Below are 10,678 nucleotides of genomic sequence, written 5' to 3'. Positions count from 1 at the left end.
AGTGTGCACATTGACCTGAATGATGAATGATTTTACGAATATAATGTCCCATTGTGAAATATGACACCAAAGTAAGTAACAGATTTAGGGGTTTTCTGTGTTTTCTGAGTGTGTGCATGTGTGTGTGTGTTACCAGATCCCAGGGAGAACAAACTTTGCTTATCAAAAGAATGGCACAGAGGAGGGGTGTGAGGGTGTATGGAGGCATAGTGCCAGTGGCCACGCAGACCCCACAATGAAGCCAGGCACACAGCTTGAAACAACTTTACATTCCAATCCTCTGTTTACTGTAAACACTGATGGGTTGAGGGCTGAGAGACATAGGAGGTAATTTATGAGTGTCCGCCTGGACAGTCAAAACCCCTGCTGACATTACATTACAGATCTGTGTGCGAACATTACACATATGACACTCATAGGAAGCATCCATGCTGAGCAGTAAAAGAGAATCTAGTATAAGTTTCATCTATCCATCCATCGATCCATTTTCTATACTGCTTATCCTACAGGGTCACAGGGAACCTGTAGCCTATCCCAGGGAGCATGGGGCACAAGGTGGGGTACACCCTGGACAGGGTGCCAATCCATCACAGGGCACAATCACATACACACTCGCACGTGCCAATCAGTCTACCATGCATGTCTCTGGACTGGGGGAGGAAACTGGAGTACCTGGAGGAAACCCCTGCAGCACAGGGAGAAAATGTAAACTCCACACACAGGGCCACGGCAGGGATCAAACCCCCAACCCCAGAGGTGTGAGACGAACATGCTAACCACTAAACCACCATTCACCCTACTATCAGTATTAGAGGACTGAAAACCTCATTTCAACAATAATGAGTGAAAGACGGAATGGTGAGGCTACAGATCTGGCAGATTCTGTTATATGATTTCCATCTTGCAGTGATAGTGAGTCTTCACGTTAAGCTCAGCTCGTAAATGTCTCGCAAGATTAGTGGGAGAAGCCAGGCAGGGAGGTCTAAACCTGCGTAATGGTGCACTTATCCATGGAGGTTTGTTATTGTATCTAAAGCTGCAGGGCTTTCTTACCAAACCTTGCTTTGCTTCTTATCAGATGCAGTATGGAAGCCAGGAGGAACTGATCCCAGCTGCACGTGTGGAACCAAGTGAACTCATCATGTAGACATAGCGGGACCTCACAGGCTTGGACTAGAAAGAGCATGCTTATCAGATCAGATCACTTCAGAGTGATAAATCACTCAGATATTGCTACTCTATGGAATTCTGACAGACAAATAAGGAGGAAGTGACCGAAAAAACAAAAAAAAAAAGACATAACATTTCCTTGAGAAATTCCTTGAGAAATGTCTTAGGATTGGACAACACAGACAATTTGATATGTTAGTCCAAACTCAAGTTACTGAACTCTACACCCTACTTGGCTCTTAGAGACTCATAATAAATACCTAATATGCAAATGCACTTGTAGTATTGGATTTCCATATGATGAGGTAAACAATGACCAGGGCTGGCAGTATTTCAAATACACTGGAAATACTGCCATTGGAACAGCACAACAGCTTCCTAATGCCAGCAAATTCTATCCAGCATGTTGCAAAAAATCATGACTATTATTACTGTGTGGTTAATACTGGGTTCAGGGGTTGACAAATCTTAATTATATTCTTGCCCAGTCCATTTTTTTTTGGTTGCCAGGAAACCTAATTGACTACACTAAAAATGATAGCTAACATCATATTGCAATAAAGTATGGTGAGTGATTTGGCTCATTAATTGCATTAATGCAGACCAAACAAGTATAAATTCCTGCGTAGGGGATGACTCAACCATATCATTACCCTTTTCTAAGAAGATATCTGAGGGAGCACATAGTGTTTGTGCTAGTCTATGTTTTTTCTTACATATTTAACCATGAGGTGACTGCGCTAGCTGGCGCTAACAGAACAGTTATATGAGAGCTTACTGTTGCACTTTATTTTGCCTGGTTTTGTCTGAGTTTCCACACACTTGTGTGATCCTGATACTGAAAAGACATTATCTATGCATGTTAATTAATCTAACTGAAAGCAGATATATATTGTGTACTGTAGCAGGCAGTGCGATTCAGGAGGAGTAGTGCATGCTAAATTACATGCTAAAGTTATGTGCATTACATGTTTTGTTTAATATATGTTCAACTCAAAAGCAAGTAGGTGTTTCCCTTATTCTAGTTGTTGAACAAAAATGTGCTGATGACTACTAGTCTGTTGAGCCTACTTGTTTTCTGGGCAACTATGACAAAAAAAACAACAAATAAAAACTAATAGCCCAGACATACAATCATCTTGTTCTGGTGATTTGCTAGTGATTTGCTAGTGATTTGGCCTGTGTTTAAAGGATTCCATGTGATTAGTACTGCCATCATAGTTTTTGCTAGCTAAAACCTGTATGCTAGCTAAGAGGCCATGTATGTGAAGTTCTCTCCAGCACATATTAACAGATTAATTTGTGGTACAGTAATACTTTAGAAATGAAATAGTAATAGGTTGACCCTTAATGATTTAGTACAGACCACCAGTCTGGTTTCTGAAGGATACCTAGTGTTACCTATCATCCAACAGAATGCTAACAGCAGCTGATTTCATGCACCCCTTAAGTATTTCTGTATATATAAAATTGTCATTGTGTTTTATTTTATGTACTAGTTATAGTTATAGTATTTTGTCATTTTGAAACATTTTACATTTCGGGTTTATATATTAGCTAGAGATAGATACAGAATACTTTATTGATCTCCAAGGGGAAATGCAAATTTCCCCCTCACTGAATGAGTTAATCCATTAAAGTGTTTTTGATAAAATCTGAAAAATCTGATACTGAAATGACTCATGATTCCCTTATTAATAATACATGTAGTATTTTTGGAAATACTGTAACTGTTAGGTCCTTCCCACTTCCATCTTTTGTAGACACATTTAACTTTTCTTAAAACAGAGCCCTTCACTCCATCTGTGAGAGATCAAGTGAAGTATGGTGTGTGTATAGCAGTAGTAAACATTAATGAGGGCAGCTGAAAGTACACTTATTGCGTCACTGCACTTTTATACATATTCACAAAAAAACAGACAGTAAACCACTCTCCATACTCTACAGCTACTCTATATACACACTTATAATAACCTCTACACACTCTCAAACATACATAGCTTATGTCTTTTGAGTACTCCCTTGTTTACACTGAGAAAAATATTTATCACACCATTTGCCTGCGAGATGATGCTCTTCTCTTTTTGTGTATAGAGGGAGGAGGTGAAGGAATGTGGGGAAAGATGTAAGCCCTGGTGGCTTTTATCCGGAAAAAAGCTGATGACAACCTGCTGATCCTTTTAAAACACAGCTCCACTTATTTCCCTGCATGCTGATCGTTGCTACTTTCCTGCATAGCAATTACATCAGCGTTTCCATGGAAACCTTAACATCCAAACACATCCAAAAGAATAACAACCGGTTTGATGATGTCATTGTCACCTAAGAATCGTAACGTAATTAGGTACATATGTTGCCAAGAGACAGAGAGGTAACAGAGGGAGTGAGAGGAGGGCTTTGAGGGGCAGACGAGAGTATGTTAAAAGTGATTTAGACATGTTTGTAAAATATTCTTGGCAATATGCGTAACGTGTGACCACAGGCAGCCTTTGACAGGCAGAGGCAGGAGGTGATTTATGAGGGACAAGAGGCTCTGCTCATACAGCAGGACTGAACTGCAGGGGGTTGTGTAAAAATCTTACATACACACTCTGCACGTACAGTCAGCATTAGTCATTACACACTTGACTAGCAAAAGACAGACACACCAATGAACACATCTTATATATTGCATTAATCAGCTGTCTGGTCTTCCCGAAAGTTCTTCACTGTCCTGATGGTGTAGCACACAGGGGTCCAATGAGAGCTCCACTGGAAGAGGTGACCTTTTTGGCGGAATAAGATAGAGTATCGACTTTGGTATCAACTTTGGTATTGAGTATCGTGTACTTTTGTTGGTATCGGTACTCACTACTAGATTTTTGGTATCGTGACATCCCTAGAGCAGACACTGCGCTGTCCTTCTACACACTCTGGGCTCCAATTTTAGTCTGATGAAACCAAACACACACAATCAATGCAATGACACTATCTGTATTTGTATCTGTAGCTGTTTAATATTCAAAATATCTGTATCTGTATCTGTATTCACAGTTGAGGCGTGGCCTTTTTTACCACTGTGCCTCTGGTAACACTGTAAGAACAGAAACCCAGAGGTGTCTCTGACAGTTCCTCATCACTCATAATCGGTTTCAACTAGAGTTATTATTTGTGTTTGGACAAGGTCATGATATTTTCTAACAAATTTAGTTGGGTCTATTTTATTTTGTTTTTATTACAATCTAAAAACAATCTAGTTGCCAAATTTAAAGCATTGCGCCCCTGCTCAGTCAGTTATTATGCACTAAATGCATCATGCAGCACCACACATTTGTGGTAATGAACAAGAATTGTTCAGTTGGGTGTTTTACAAATGAACAATGTCATGAACAGAGCTATAGTGTTGTTTCTCCTGTGATAAAAGCAGTATGTGACTACAGCTCAGAAGTCACTTACTGCAAAAGTTTTTACAGCAGAATGCTACTATAGAGGACTTATTTCTGTGAAAATTTCAGGTTCATATCTGGTCCCCCACCAGAGATATTCAACCCGAAAATGAGGGAAATTTTCGCCCCCCTAAAAAAAAGAGGAAGAGCGGTCTCAAACTTGACACGTTCTGAATGCACAATATACATGCATAGGTCCCTCCTGAAAATTAAGACTGAGACTCGAACTCTTCCCATTATAAATTGACCCTAAAAACGGAACTGTGAGCAATCTTGAGCATTACATTTGGACTTGCGTTCTAAGTCTAAAGAATAAGAATTTGCAAAATATTTATATGTGCTCTAGAGATCAGTTTTCGTTCCAAGGAGCTATGATCATCATGAGCCGAGATATTGAGATATCCGTAAATAACTGTATAACCAAAATTTGTTGTGTCCCATGACACAATGATGTCCGTTGTGGTTAAACCAAGTAAAACAATGAAAAAACAGGTGGTTTTGCAATGCCAATACATAGAGATAATCACTCAATAAAATTTAGAGAAATGGACAATTGTGATGGACTGACCCATCTGTTTAACATATTCTGCTCAATTCAAATAGTCTATTCATATTTGTTTACATCCCTACTTGTTTAACCTACATAAAGACTCACTTAAGCTTCCCAGTCAACACTCCTTCAAGTCATGTCTCGCTCCCTGCTTACTGTACAAATCCTGCCAGGACGTGAGGACTAAGACATTCAATTCACCTATGGATAAATGAAATCTTCAAGAAGCAATATAAATCACTGATAATAAATAAAGTCTCAAAGCATAAGTGTCATGAAATGGATTCAATTTGCAATTCAAAAGCCTTTTTTCATTATAGGTAACAAAAACTGCTGAATAGTATTCATTCATCCTCAGTAACTGCTTTATCCTGGTTAGAGTCGTGGTGGATTTGGAACATGTCCCGGGAACACTGGGCACGAGGCAGGAATACACCCTGAATGAGACATCACAGGGCACTATGCACACTCACATTCACACACTCACGCACACCTAGGGCCAATTTAACATTGCCAAGTCACTTACTGCCATGTTTTTTGTAGATTGTGGAAAAATGTATGCAGACACAGAGAGCACTCTCCAGGAACTCCAGAAAATCCACACAGACAGTAACCTGAGCTCAATATCAAACCCAGAACCCTGGAGTTTGAAGCAGTGTGAAGCAGTAATGCTACCCACTACACCACTGTGCCACCCCACCATATAGTATATATAAGTTTAGATATTAATAGTTCACAAATCTAAAAAATTATATCAAAGTATCTTCATTTCTTAATTGCATCTTAATGTCTCAACGTGATATAAATATTCTTTAATAAGATGTATGCTCACCATTTCCCTTTGTCTATTTGTGTGTTCTCTAAACATATTTAGGTTTCTTTGAGTTGCAATAGTCATTCCCCCAATTTACCTGACATACAAAATCTGTCACAACAATGTCAAAGACAGCCTTTTTCCAATCTGAGTGACAGGATCATGGTAAAACTTCCTTTCTGTTGATTCTGTTTTTTTTTTTGTTGTTGTTGTTTTTTAATAACATCTTGGAATCCTTTTTATTTTGTAGATAAAATATAAAATAAAGGTACATTTTCAAGTTTTCTCCCAGACACAATGATTTTTTTTATTCAACTGTGCATAAGCAGCAAGTTGAGAGAATGTGTGTGATTGTCCCAGCCATTCATTTTCCATACCACTTATCCTACACAGGGTTGCAAGGAAGCCTGGAGTCTATCCCTGGGAACACGCAGGGCACATGCACACCCCATTCACACACTATAGACAATTTGGAAATGCCAAACAGCTTACCCCCATGTCTGGGGGAGGAAAGTGGACTACCCGGAGGAAACCCCCCAAAGCATGGTGAGATCATGCAAACTCTGCACACACAGGGAGGTGGTGGGATTCGAACCCCCAACCCCAGAGGTGCGAGGCAAACATGCTAACCACTAAAAAAAAATCTATATATAATTTAGCTATAGGTAATAGGGAAGACAGCACCTAACTGGCACTGGAAATTGTACTGACTGCAAAAAGGAAGGGGAGGAAACCATCCTATCAACACATAAAGAAAGCCAAACATGCATCTCCCTCTATCACAGGGTTTCAAACAGAAGCTAAAGTAGTCATCCTTTTCCTGTGAAGCTGGAACCATCAGTCATTTGGTAGTTTAGACTAATACTGATATGTCGCCGATGACACGTTCTCAAGGAAGCTGTGTGTGCGCACTGATGTCATAGTTGCAGCTTAAGCCAAAAGACATCTCTATCATATCCCTCAGTCGTTCCCACAATCTGCCTGTCATGTTCCGAAACCCGACTAAATCCCTCCAGCACTGAAAGTCTCGTTCAGCATGACATCACCCTCTCCCTTAAGGGCTCATGGTGTATGAGATTGACCAGCCTCTAGCAGAAACACGCACACACTCAATACACCATCAGAACTATTAACACAAACCTCAGTAATGGCTACAGTATGACTTCTTGCATGACTGAATTTGAGTTTGTCAGTTTGCCAAAAAGTGAAATAAAAACAGAGTGTTTTTGGCATGTACACATATGTGACATCAAAACCACATTCATACTTGGCAGCAATCTTCAGATTATACACTGCAAAAGAAAAGCTGTTAGACATCTAACAATGTTGGATTTTAAAAATACATTTTGCAGTCAGACAACTACTTCATAAAATACCAAATTGGTGCTTTAGCATGATTCACTTTCTCCAAGTTGCTAAAGCAGGTGAAAATGTTTACTCTCTCGATAATAAACCTTCACAGCCAAACAAAGGTTTGTGTAAGAAAGCTGCTTGCTGCAAAAGATTCATGTGGTGTGAGATTTTTACTAGCATGAGGCCTGGTTTGGGTTGAAACAAGGGGATTTCTGCAGGTGAACCAAACTAGGTGTGTGTGAGCACACATTCAAATTCAAATAAATTTTTTATTGGTGACACACACACAACCACACACAGTACGGCGTGCAGAATTGACTTCCATACAAGTAGGAAAAGAAAAGTATAAAAAATATATAATATTAAAGGATTACAAATGACCACACTACTTCTTACAGTTAACACGTGTACATCAACACATCTTACAGTACACCTGCAGCAGAAGCGTTAGTGGTACGTGCGATGAGTAACCGTAAACTCTAGCCTGTCACTGAACACACACCGTTACTGACAGTTGTGCATGTGCTCACCTGTTGAAGGGAACAGTGCCAGGTGTTGTTGATCACTCTGACACCTGTAGATGAGTGAGAGTGCTCTTTTTGGCACTGCTCAAATGAGCTCATCCACAGCAGCTCTCAGATCCACCTCTGTTTGAAAAACAACATTACTGCCAAATTTTGAAAGAATTATATGTTTACAATGGGAAATAAAGTCACCAATTTTGATGCACCATGCACATCAGTTACCCAATCACCTGAGGTAAAACTCACTTCCAACGTTTAAACATGAGCCTTATTGCTGTCTCTTCACTCGACTAATCACTGTTCACCCAACAGCTCGGAATGCTGTGGACAGCCAGTATCTGATTTTAAACTGACAAATAATTTGATCAATTGAGAGAAAAGCATTTAGAATTGAGACATTTTAAGCAGATTTACTGCAGTTACAGCTGCATTTATTAAGCAGGCAATAGAATTACCAAAACCCCCCTAAAAAAAACAATCCCTATTTTTAAAAATAATTTTTGGCTGTTTTACAGACTTATATGAATATGCAGTGAATATATATACAGTGGGGTCCAAAAGTCTGGGATCAATAGTGAAACTGCTTCTGTTTGGCATTCTTTTAACATAAAGATTTTCGTTACAAATGATATTATCAGCAATAACCTTTTTTCTTTTCTAAATTCTAAAACTTTCTGTTTATTTCTGGATTTTCAATGTGTACTAGTAAGTTCTACATCTGGTTCTGCATCATGCCTGCCTTCCCTCACGTTATATATGTAGGAGAGGGAATGATGTAGAACCAGATGTAGAACTTAAACATGCATGTTGACCATTATGTAGTTTAGCAACAGATGTGTGGTAGAAAACTGCAGTCCTAGCCCAACAGTGATTTCATTCTAGGGTCTTTCCACCTGAGTATTCTTTCTGTACTCTGAGATACAACACCATCTGCCCAACTTGCATGCCAGGTATGATATCATGTCTGAAACAGCTATACGCTTGTTTAAACCTAGTACATATAATTCATTTATTCATGTAACAGGGGCCCATCCAGATAATTTTCAGAGAAGTGGAAACAACATTAAGAGGTGGGTGGGTTTTCGGGAGCATCAAAGGAGAAATAATGAGGACTGCATTTAGCATGGATGTTAGTTAAGTACATTTGTGCATTTGCTAATTCTATACTTAAAAATAAATAAATAAATAAAATAATCCATGTCACTTTAAACCCTGTTACTCATTTTGGAGCAAAATCTCTTTGCCAGTGTCAGCAAAGAAACTTCATAGTGAAACTACATAGTGAAATATAGTTGCCTGAGATATGGTAATAATAAATATGGAATAGTTAAATACATGTTTATTTAGAATCATTGTTGGAAAATTATTATTATTACTTTTTAAAAAGTTCAACAAGTTACAAGGGCTATTATTACTATTAATGTGTATTTGTAATGCTGTTCATATACAGAAATCAGATGTAGAAATATATTTTGCTAAGTTATGTTAAAATATTGCATAATATACTATATTACAAATGCTCTGTATAAGAGTAGCAGGATGTGAGCTATTTGTGAATTCTTCACAAATACTATAATGCCTATTAGCATGTACAGTGCTAAACAAGTTTATTTTTATCCATCCATCTTCAACCGCTTACTCCTTTTCAGGGTCAGGGAGCATCGGGCACAAGGCGGGGTACACCCTGGACAGGGTGCCAGTCCATCACAGGGCACACAATCACACACTATGAACACTTTAGACATGCCAGTCAGCCTACCATGCATGTCTTTGGATTTGGGGAGGAAACCTCCACAGCACAGGGAGAACATGCAAACCCTGCAAACACATGGCCCTGGCGGGAATCGAACCCCGACCCTGTTGGTGTGAGGTGAACGTGCTAACCACTAAGCCACCATGCACCCAAGTTTATTTTTATGTGCCATTAAATAATCAGTAGGCATTATTGTGTACATTTAACTCAACTTTGAGGACGTTGACTTGATAAAGCCTATCGCTTCTTTCTTTTCTCAATGAAATTGTTTGCTAGTTAGGATGCTTTCATTCACTTATTGTACATGAAGCTCCAAACACCTAGTGGATAGAACTGACTGCCGCTGATTCTTCTTCTTCTTCTTAATAATAATAATAATAATAATAATAATAATAATAATAATAATAATAATAATAATAATAATAATAATAATAATAATAATAATAATAATAATAATAATAATAATGTTTTAAAGCAGTTATCAAAAACACAAACAAATATCTGTTGCTCTTGTTTCATGTTGTAGCTAAGGCTAATCCTAGCAGCGAAGTAATATTACCTTGTTGACGTGCTTACTAACTGAGCCACTAAGGCTAGCTTGATGAAATTTAAAGTGCTACTTTAGGACATTTTGATGTAACTGTAATTGTAGACACAGTTAGCAAATGTAGTTAGCATTAGAATAGATACGCAGGGACAAGTATGATTTCTTCACATTAGCAGAAGTCTGTCATTTTCTTCTCCCCATGCTTTCCAAACTCGCATTCATAAACAAATGCAATCTACGTATTCTAATGGACTACCAACCCCACAGTTACCCCACAGCAATCCCTCCATTTTATCCGTTTCTCTTCGTCACTGCATTTGGATTGCTGGGTTGCAGTCAGGAAGGCCTGGTGGGTGTCAGTCACTGTTAACGATAAGAGCAGGGGAAAAGACAGTCAGGCTGAGAGCCTGCTGGAGATTATCATTGTGGGGGAAGAGAAGTGCTATGAACAAAGTGTTGGTAGAAAGTTTCCTTCTGCCCAGCTTTGCTGACACTCTTAAAGGAATATGCCAATATTTTTAACCTAATCTCTATCTACTACA

At 38.8% G+C, this 10,678-nt stretch overlaps 1 long non-coding RNA gene across 2 annotated transcripts; it reads left to right on the top strand.

Moving 5' to 3' along the window:
* The first annotated feature begins 4,499 nt into the window (after positions 1–4,499).
* LOC128621554 (uncharacterized) lies at positions 4,500–9,026 on the top strand. 2 transcript variants are annotated; one of them, XR_008388288.1, is made up of 4 exons: positions 4,500–5,851; positions 6,020–6,505; positions 8,719–8,786; positions 8,861–9,026. It is a non-coding gene; the product is annotated as an uncharacterized LOC128621554 (long non-coding RNA). The 2 variants fall into 2 exon arrangements; XR_008388287.1 differs by having other exon boundaries at positions 4,500–6,505.
* Positions 9,027–10,678: the final 1,652 nt, after the last annotated feature.

Source organism: Ictalurus furcatus, chromosome 17 (assembly GCF_023375685.1).
Source record: "Ictalurus furcatus strain D&B chromosome 17, Billie_1.0, whole genome shotgun sequence".
In the NCBI taxonomy this organism is placed as follows: domain Eukaryota; kingdom Metazoa; phylum Chordata; class Actinopteri; order Siluriformes; family Ictaluridae; genus Ictalurus; species Ictalurus furcatus.
The sequence above is the reverse complement of the archived record's forward strand: the minus strand, read 5'-3'. Positions and strand labels throughout refer to the sequence as shown.